The sequence below is a fragment of the Apis cerana genome, linkage group LG2, assembly GCF_029169275.1.
Source record: "Apis cerana isolate GH-2021 linkage group LG2, AcerK_1.0, whole genome shotgun sequence".
Classification (NCBI taxonomy): Eukaryota; Metazoa; Arthropoda; class Insecta; order Hymenoptera; family Apidae; genus Apis; species Apis cerana.
The window spans coordinates 13,973,796-13,984,462 of record NC_083853.1 but is presented as its reverse complement, the minus strand read 5'-3'; the positions used below and the strand labels follow the sequence as shown (position 1 = coordinate 13,984,462).

Sequence of the window (10,667 nt, the reverse complement as noted above, 5' to 3'; positions counted from 1 at the left end):
AAAATACAAAATTGATTAAAAAAAAGAATCGTTTAATTCGTGCTTATCAAGATGCATTCAAAAAAAAATCGTTCGATCGAGAAATAGTATTAAAATACACCAAGGTAAATTCGATCAAGTTTGAACGATTGGATTTGCACAGGATTCGAATCCGTTTATAAATATAATAGATCTGCGATAAGGTATACGAGCAAAGACTAGGCTTTTCACCAGATCTTTTATTTTTTTTATGTAACGACTTGTCTACAACTTGCCGATCGACGGTTGCACACAAAGAATACCACGATCTTTCGAACGATCGTCGTTGTTTTGCCGTGTGGATGCGTATCGCGAGGAAGAGATACGGCCGAGGAGTAATATCCGTGAAGAGATTTCTTATGTTCTCACGACGTAATAAAGACTGGCTAAAGAGGGACAGATGCACTCGCGCTGCCAGACGCGGCGATAAATCCTTCCAACGATCGATTCTTCTTTCGATCGAGCGCAAATACCCTCGGCCGGTGATTTCAAAGAAATCAATTTCGTCGAGCTTGATGCCAAAACGCATTAGGATTAGCAAAACATTCTTCTCCTAACGAATATCTTACCTCGTCGCGCACCTTTCATCGTAAAGGAGAGAGAAAAAAAAAAAAAGGAAAAAAAAATCGCCATGGAAAGAAAGACGTCCGCTCGAAGAAATTACCCGAAGCAGCGTGTCGGCCCATCCGGTCCGCATTATTAATTAATAAACGTCCGCGTCTCTCCGCGCTCGCGGCGTCTGGCGTCCAAGCCGATACATCGTCTCGACGCGTACGCTCGACACGTCCGGACAGATGCTTGCTCGCAGGCGGTCTCTTTATTCGCGAGTCGCGTCCATCTGTTTCGAGACCGTGGCCGGGTCTCCGAGACGCCAACGTGAAAAACGATGTCCGTTTCCCGATGAATTCCACCTTTGCATATCTACGCGTGCCGCGTAAGCGTTCGACGCCCGATTTCTAGAATAAACGATCGAGCGTTGGAACGGAACCTACTTACTTACCAATAATTAATTCCAACGATAATCAGCGAGGACAACGAATTTCTTCTTCTCGTTCGTATTCGATGCTTCGAAGTTCGTTGCCGTCTCACATCTATCCAGATCCTTCTATCGATCTATGGCACGCACGCGTCTAAGGGAGCATCGTCGCCTGGAGCGACGTAACGCCGATCGGTCCGAAGTGGTCGGTTGTCGCTTCCTAACTTCTCGTCGATCTATCATTTTCGCCCTCGTTCTCGCCCTCTCTCCCTCTCGCTCTCGGTGATGAAGGCGAGAAAGGAGGGGGGGAGAAGGAAGGGTTGAAAGAGAAGGAAGAGACGATGGAGCGAGACGGACAGGGAGCGGAGGCAAGTCGAAGGAACACCTGTGCCAACTGGGGCGCAACCGGGCCACAGACGGATGGGCAAAACAGGTGGGCCGTCACGCCGGGATTCTTCGCTTCGTCCTCTCGTGGGCCCAAAGGCGCTCCTCTTTAATTCATCGATCTTCGGCCAGGCGCCACAATTTCTTTTCTCCTCTGCTCTCTCTCTCTCTCTCTCTCTCCCGTATTATCATTATACCGCTCTTTTCTCTCGTTTCTTTCCTTTTCTTTCTTTTGCAAATTATTTTTCCTTACCAATTTCGCGGTCGGGTATCGCGACGAGAAATTGATTAGCGATATTTCTTTTTTCTCTCTCTTCGGTATTTTTACGTTACGTGGAAGATTCTGTTTGCTTTCTCTTAACGCGAGTCGTAAGTTAAAGTAGAATCGCGTAATAGAAATTGTTTCTCGAATCTCGCGTCGTAAACGAGAGGCAACGTTTCCACTTATCACGCGTGCAAAGTCTCTTACAGGAGATTAAGAACATCGGCGAACAGTTTAATAATATAATACGATATATCGGCGCGGCTCGAAGATGACTCGCCGTAGTATAATTAACCGATTGCTTTACTTTATATATCTGGTTTCTGCACTTTGCTTATCTCCGTTTAAGAGGCCCTAACGAGCGTGCCCGGGGAACTCGATTCCTCACCTTGAAAATCGAGACCAGGGCGGACAAAACCTGTAGTCGATTCTCTCCGGATACAGAGAGAATCGATTTTTCTCCCCGTATTTTAATTTCGTCCCTGACTTTTCCCGACCAATTTTAATTTTCGCGTGCACGATCCTCGTTATTTATGCAATTGTGCAGCTCGCATGCGGCGAATGGTAAACAGGGTAATCAGTTCGCGTAGAGAGAGAGAGAGAGAGAGAGAGGGAGAGGAAAAAAACTCGCAGGCGCGGTAAACGCGAATAAAAATTTAATCGGGTGAATTGCAACTTGCAACTAATGCGTGTCTAACCGAGCGCGTGCGCCACGTAACGCTGCCTCGTCCAAGGAACGAAACGTCCAAGGAAAAAGGAGGAAAAACTCTCGATAGAGCGGAGTTACTCGATAGATGTATATATACGTGTGTGTATGTGCGCTTAATTCATAGGATCGATAACCCACTTACTCTATTCCTAACCTCTCGCTCGCGAGAGAATTTCTCACTTTTACCATTCGGATCAATTTGATTTTTCGAAAAAATCCTACATACGACGCGTCGTAGAGTAACCAATAATATAATTTTTCAATAGGAAGAAACTAACTATCCATTGAATTTCCGATCATGATCCGATCGCACGGCTTACGGCCGAGATAATCCCAGGAAACGACAACGGTATGCCGTTCCCTCCAATTAATCCTTAAGCCTCCAATCCACTTCCTTCTCATCGGTTAATTAACGAGGGCGCGTATGTCTTTCGTGGTAAATCTTCCTCTCCCTCGACCATTATCCCTTTTTTCTTTTACCGCAACCCCTTCGCCTCGAAGAGGAGGCGGAACGAAGAGGAAAGAGGGAAAGAAGAGCGGATCGAAGGGTCTCTCGAGGGGAGAACCGAGCTCTCCCGATAAATCATAACATCGATGATGTATCGCCGCGTCCAGAATCTCTCTCCACGTTTCCGGGCCGCGGGCGGGGAGGCGATATCACCTGCCGATTCGGCGGCCTACTGGTCTCGCACGCGGCACGCCGATACTTGCGGTCGTCGGTCGGTAAGCGTCGAAACCGCGGCCAGATGTTCACCTCGAGCAGGTACAGAGAGAGAGAGAAAGAGAGAGAGAGAGAAGGTGGCGAAGATCGCGATCTCGTACATTACGAGAGTCCCCTTATCGGGTATATATAAGAGGCGGCGGATGACCAGCTGCGTATTCACGGCTATTTATCGTTTCTCATCTCCTCCCCGTATATAATAACCTAATCGTACGTTGTATCGTTGTTGCCAACTTTTTTTCGCGGCACCATCTCTCCTCCCCTCCTCGTCACGCCACAAGATTTCGAGAACTCGACTACCGAAAACTGTTACCGCTCTTTTTCTTCCCTCTTCCGCGGAACGAGTTAACGTTCAGATCTAATCGGTCGGATCGATTAGACGATAGATGAACTCCCCCCACTCTCTCTCCTCGTTAGTCGTTTACCTCTCGAACTCGATGGAGTTTTTATCGGGAAGGAATTCTGTCCTGGCAGCCTCCTCGTGGCAGCCGGTCGAGCGAAAGAAACGTTTCGTCGAACGGTTAACTATCTATTAACGGCGACGCTTTCCGTCTCCGCTAAATGGTATCTCTAATCTTTTGCCTACACGCAACGGCGGCGGCAGGATATCAAGCACGGCGTGGTGAGCCAGCGTACCGGCAAAAATCGCGTAAAATAATCGCGCGTACTCGGCCCAGATCCGGCGCGTCGAATTTATCGATCTGTCGATCTCCGCATAATGAGCTAATCGGATGTTATATTGTCTGCCGGCGGCTCTGCGTCCCTCCAAGCCACGTATACTCGCTCACGGTTTACCGGTAAAAGGGACGTAGGGGGCGTAGGCACGGCTGAGACACGAGGGAGAAGGATAGCCGAGGCGAGAATTAAATCGAGCCGAGAAAGCTCGGAAGAGTGGCGAGGGGGGCGCTTAGCAGAAACCAGCAGAACGAGCGGAAAGGAGGATCGGAGCTGTCTGAACGGGAAGGGTGAGAAGGGGACGGGAGGGGAGGGTGAAACAATGAGAGGAAGTGAAGGTCCAACGAGTGCGGCTTCTTTCCATTCCCGATTGCCGTGCAACTTAAACCGAGGAGATATCATCCGTCCCTCCATTCTCTCATCAACGTGGCCGTTAGGTGTACATCCAACCCGAGATATATCTGCCCCTTACACCGCCTATTATCTCGATCGGCTTCACCTAACCCATGCATCGCGATGCTATTCTAAATTACGACCTCTCCCCCCTCTCTCTCTCTCTTGATTTCTCCATTTCTTCCTCTCCCCTCGGGAGGAGAGATCGATTTCCACGATAGAGCCACTTTCCCGGATACGGAAGATATCAACAACGTGGTTTCGTGGTCCTTGGAAAACGTGCATTTATTTTTATTCGATCAACGAGTGAAGTATTCAAAATCGATTCTTTCCCACCGGCTTTCCGGGATCCAAGATTATTGCTCGAACATCGTCCAACGGCTATTCTCGATTATTCGTCGAAAAAACTGTTGTTAACCCACGGTTACGTGTATCTACACACGTATATATATATATATTCTCTCGAAATTACCCATCGTGGCGGTAATCTCGTCGATAAGCTAAGCGTTGCTAATTCGTATAATTTGAAGATGTATATGCACACACTTTCGTCGAGCTGTTTCTACGAGCCATACTATTTACATACGCTGTTGGAACACGCGTCCTACTACGGCAATTTGTATCAATTTAATTTCTGATTCCCGACCGATCAATCTTGGAAATCGTGTTGGATACCACACCACCTGCCACCTCGAAAGTCAAATGCCGGTTGCATGTCTCTCGATGACTGAATCACCGCGGAGGAATGCAAGGGGGTGGGAAGGGGTCGTCAATTATGACGATGCGAATAATTTTCCAGAAAAGTCATTCTTCGTTCCGCAAGACGAATGGTCACGAATCGCGCATCCGGCTCGGACTGGATGAATCGGTGGTATCCGCGCTTCCAATCCTGTTTGCGTTTATCCACCGCGTACGTAAAAGGTGTAATCAATTTTTCGAAGAAGAAGCCTCTCGACTTTCCCTCGCCACAATGGCTCGCGTGAAATCAACCGAAGGTTTTCGCGGAAAACATATGGACGGGCAATTAGCACACGGATCCGCGGCGTACACCGTGCATCCTGTACCATCGTAATAGCCGGGTAAGCTGTCCAGCTCACGCACCTATGCGTGCGTGGCGTGCGTGATGCTCGCGTCCAAGGGTGTCAATTTGCGCGGATACCTACGAATGGAAAACGCGATCCAAAGCGTGTTTCCATAGAGAGAGAGAAATTCGGCTCGTCCTTTTTTCTCTTATCGAGGCTGCGTTCAGGGATGGGAAATGCGCGTACGTATTGCATCAGACGGATATCAGACGAGAGGAGGCAGTGGAAACAATTGGCAAGGCAATGCGGAGAGCAACATATGTAAGTAGCGAGCGGGAAACAAAGCGATCGGAGGCGAGTCGGGGCGAATCGAGGCGAGTTGAAGCGACGGTGCGCCGCGCGTAAGTGTGCGTAAACGCTTGTAATAGGCGGGGAGGGGCACATAGCAGCTGGCGTCAGAGTGACAAGATCTAAAATTAGAGTGGTTGTGTTGCGTGTCGATCGTCGCATGCGCTTATCATACGCCCCCTTCCGGCTTCGCCTTATTTTCATAACTTCTTTCAATTCTTCGCTCTGCCTCCTGTCGTGCTTCTCTCTCTCTCTCTCTCGTTCATCGTACGTTTTCTCCTCGCCTTTCGCCATGCGCGCTTTCTCTTTCCATCCTTCTCCCCTTAAATATCATCGTTTCTCTCTCTCTCTCCCTCTCTCTTCGTCCGATTCTCTGCTCCGGTTCGTTCTCCTTTCTGGTCTTTTCCGTTCGAGGGGTCTGAAAAAAAAGAGAAACCGTGAGAAGGAGATCGATGATCGAAGGAACTCGGGAATAGACCGCGAACGTCGTCGATGGGGAATGAAAGCGAAAAATTTGGACGAGTTGAAAAGGACACGGGCGGCGAAAGGTGTTACGAGACGAGCAATTGTGGTTTCTGCGCGAATCGAATATGTCACGTACTCTCGTTCGCTTCGCCAAAATTTCTCGCTTCAACGTTATCTTTCCTCCTTTACACGAGCGCATTGAACAGGTTCGATCATTCCAACGATTTAAAAGTTACTCTCCATTCACTCGGGACTATCGCGGGTACATTTTCTTTCTTCGCTTCGGTTTCATACGTACGGGTCGCTTACACAAATCGATGAAACATCTGTGGTAAACGAAGCAGTCTCGCTAGGCCGGCAGAAACTGAGCGCGTGCATAGGAGAGAAAACTAATGGCCGTGGCGCGCGTATGTCCACCTGTAATTTAACATAAGTACGAGACCGTAGGTCGTTGCAACCGCGGCCGTTTGTGCGCGCCATGTAGATAAGTGCAGGCTGCCTACTTTATGCAACCGCCCACGTCGTTTCGTGTGCCGGGTAAAAAAGTGCCGGAGGATTTAGGAGCGTCACGCCGTGGACGTTGCGAAACCGTTTCCCCCCCTACCCAAGGACGTGAAAACGCCGTGGAAATTCCTTCTCGTTGTTGCTCGCACAACTCCATTCAGTTGTACTCGCGTACATGCCTCGCACGTAATTTTTCCGATGAAACAACCACTGCGTTACGTTCCTCGCTGAATTTTAATCTTTCCATATATATATATATATATATATAAAATATATTTGACGAACGTTTATCGCGTGAAAAAAGAGGTAGTTGCTCCGCTTGCAAAACTGTCGTACTTTTTTCTTTGGGGGAGAGCCGTTTCTTCGGGTAAGTGCGCAATTTAGAGATGTCTCGATAGAGGGTAATTGCTATTCCGTGGGAGCCGAAGAAACGGTGAAATTATAGGCCGTGTCTAGCGCGATTCGGTTCGAGCGTGTGTATCGCCGGTGACTGTATATCTTCACGCGTCGATGAGATCCGACGCTAACGAGTTCGCCGCGGAAGAAAACTTTCCGACCTGTAGACAAACACGAGGATCGACCGAGCGAAATGGAACAGATGCACTCCGTCTCCACCTATTATCCTTTTATCGGCGGATCCGCGGGTTAATTAAGGATGCACTCGTTCCGCGTTGGCGGAAGCTCTCTTCCCACTTTCGAAAGGAGCGTAAACAAGCGTAGATGTTGTTTATCGCGACTCGATCGCGTGCCACCACGCTCCGTATCCGTTTTATATTCGATTGCTACCGGCTCCCTTGTCTCATTGTTTCGTCGCTTTCCGCGTTTAAGGGCGGAAGGAAGGAAGAGGGGAGGAAGGAAGAGTGGAGGAGAAGGCGATCGTCGCCTCTGTCCCCGTTTTCACGTTATGCAGAAAGTTGGTCCGGTGTGCTTCGACGTCTCGTTTCCTGCAGCTGCCGTGAAATCGCGGATCACGGCCGCGGTGTGAAATCGCGGCTGTCCTCCAACCTGCTCTCGTTTCATGCGAATTTCAGCCGGTGTTCACTTCGATCCGCGATCCACGTGCCTCCTTCTTTTTTTTTTATGCGTGCGCCGATTTCTTTCCTCGCCTCAGCTTTCTCGAATCGGATATAAAAGAAGGCACCTGATCTTGAACAAAGGAAATGATTTTATTTGCTTCTCACATTTGCTCCAACGTTCTTTTTTTCTTTTCCTTCCTTGATTTATCGAGTGATTAATCATGTAGACATCCATATTTCATGCTCCTTTGTTCATTTTTTCAATTTTTACGTGTACCGTTCGTCGATGCATTTCTTTAGTATCTGTCATCTCTACGTAATGTATCGTTCAGATTCGCAGCAATTTTAAAACGTCAATGTATCGTTTAATTATAGATATTATTGAAATTTTTAATACATATGCACGGTATCCCGTTCCAGAATTGACACATTTACTGCGAGTGATGAAATTTTTATTCTTACATGATGTATCTTACTCGTGTATCTTCGTTATAGAGATTTCAAATCAATAAATCTGAAAAAAAAGTAAAGAAAAAGATAACAAAACGAGTCGAACAAGATTTATTTGCGATACGTACCGTAAGCGAGAACACACGAAGCGGGGAATCGTGTGTCCTTTTTGCGGACGGCGCAATCTCTCTGAGAATAAGCGGGGATCGCTTACGCCGAGGAATGCGAGGCAAGCAGTGCAAAAGGGCGGTACATCTGCGCCGGCCAGCGAAAAGACGAGCGCGTGTATTTAGCGGTGTGCAGGTTGGTCGTGCACCGGGTTAAAAGGAGGGTGCATATCGCGAGATAGGATCGGCCGCGGTAGCCGCGTACGACCGGCTGGCCGAGATAAACATCGAGCCAAACGAACCTGGCCAACCCCTTTCGGCTGACTTTTCAACCACCTTGCAACGATTCGTATATCGCGACTGATCTACCTCTCCCTCGCATTTCGGCCCACTTTATATTGTATACACACTATGTATGCGAACAGGGTCCAACGATATATCGCCATCTGTGGCTCATTAGCTTAAGCGGTACAAAGCGAGTAACGTGGTCTCTCGCCTTGCTTCGCTGCACCTTACCACGTGGGCTCTCGAGAGTTTGCTCGAGTCCGCTCCTCGCCTCGCCTCGCCTCGCCTATCGCCGACCGCTTAACGGCCATTATACGGATTATTACCTTACTTCTCGAGTGGAAAACCGCCAACTGACGCCGTCTTGAATCCCAAAACGAACGAGGAAGATATTTTTCCATATAATATTTCGCCTTCTAGTTGATCATTCTCCGCTAGGCATTTTGTGGTTAAGGTATTGTCTTGTATTCGTTCGATGAATCGATTTGTCTTTCTTATCTTTCTTCTTCTGCTTATCGCGTAAAGATGTAATTGAATGTGATGTCGAAGACGAACAAACTTTTTAAGATATTAATTTTATTGCCCGTTTGCAACAATCGATATAATTGTTACAATCGACGCTAGTTCCAGTCGAACGAGGTTATGACGTTATAGAATAATTACACGAGTATATTTTAATTCGCATTGGTATTTATTAGTCGGATTGGAATCAAGTAACGAAGCATTGACGCAAATGATAATTATATGATACGTGTATAATGAATAACAAAAATTCCAATATCCTGGTAACTTGATAACTATGTATTTATATATATATATATATGTATGTATGTATACATAATACGTGCGTGAACGAGATGCGCTGTTTCACGAAACTTATTAGCGATGCGCGCGCATCTTAATTAGTTTCGGAATCCTGTGACGCGAACACCCGTTTCTGTGAAAATTCCTGTGATATTTGTTGTTTTTTGAAAATTCTGGGAATCTTTCAAATGTGACTAACCATTCCAGTTACTTACGAAGCACAAAAGGAAATGTCTGGAGATTGAATAAACACGGTAAGATTTTTTCATAAAATGTTTCTTTACTAAGCTTGCTTACGACGAAGTGACGCTTACCATGAAACATGGTGACAAGCGTTCAAATTACTTGTTGTGACTACGTTACAAACATTCGAGAACGCTCAGGATATTTCTTCAAAATATATATTTGTAATTCTTTTTAACTTGTTATCTTTGAATAATCATAATTAGAAAAATTTGATAGCTAATTTTTTTTTTCACTTGAAATGCGCGTAATTTTGAATAACGATTTCCTTTTCTTCTAGATGGCGTTGTCATTCGTGAGAGGACGAGTCCATTCGAGAAGCAGAGACGCTAGTATAGTGATAATTTTTTTGAAATCAGTGGAAATTATGTGTGTCAGTTTAAAATACGATTCGTAAAGAGGACGATTTCGAATGACGATTGGAGTGCACGGCCGCCACCCACGCTGGTAAGAACACGAACAGGTAGGTAATACATGGTATACGGTGGCACAACAATAGTAGCGTCGTTGTCACAATGACAAGGGAACCGGTATTGAAAGGCAAATGAGAGGCAGCGTTGCTCTTCCTCGCCTTTTAGTTCATCTCCTTTCTGTCGCGCACCCACATCCGTTGCTTTTCAAGTAGCACCCCAAAACACCTTACGCAAATTAATGTCGCATGCTAACAGGGTCTCGGTTCGAATGACCGGGACAACGAAGTGCCTAAGGACAGTTGGCTCGTCATCGTCTTTAATAATGATTCATCGCCATACGGCGCGACTAATTGTTTACCGGTCGTTCACAAGCAGCTTCTTCGCCGTGAATGTTTCTTCTGTTGTCGATACGGCTATGCATATGTATTTTCATGTAGCTTTCTCTTTTGTTTTCATTCTCTTCGACTGCTATTTCATGGCTCGTTTTTTTGTTCCATTCGATTCCCTGGTTTCCTGTTTGCCATTTATTTTCTTTCTGATTATAATATCTTTTTTTTTCCTGGTCTGATTCTTAATGTTATAGCAATGCTGTAATATTGCATATTCTAAATTAGATTTTAGATAATTATAAGATATATAAATATAAGAAGGCACTCAACTTTTATTTTTATGTTAATTTTTACAGTAAACATTAATGTTTCTTTTTTTAAATATCTCTTTTTCTTATTATGTAGTATTCCTATTATAAATTTTGTGCAGAGTAACTGCATTGCCAGCACTAGTAGTCTTGTCTCGCCATCTATCGTTAAATACAAGATTTACTTTTATTCGTTACATTTATCCAAGCATTTTATAAATAGTTTGTATTAATA

At 46.1% G+C, this 10,667-nt stretch overlaps 1 protein-coding gene across 2 annotated transcripts in view; it reads left to right on the top strand.

The window, feature by feature from the left end:
* The first annotated feature begins 9,240 nt into the window (after positions 1 to 9,240).
* Positions 9,241 to 10,667, top strand: part of LOC108002751 (mitochondrial amidoxime-reducing component 1) — a 61,077-nt gene continuing 59,650 nt past the window's right edge. Inside the window, exons 1-2 of one of the 2 annotated variants that reach the window (XM_062071529.1) lie at positions 9,241 to 9,393; positions 9,663 to 9,845. The gene's annotated coding sequence lies outside the window, so the exon portion shown is untranslated. The remainder of the gene's footprint in view (positions 9,394 to 9,662; positions 9,846 to 10,667) is intronic. The other variant, XM_062071523.1, reaches the window with a different exon arrangement.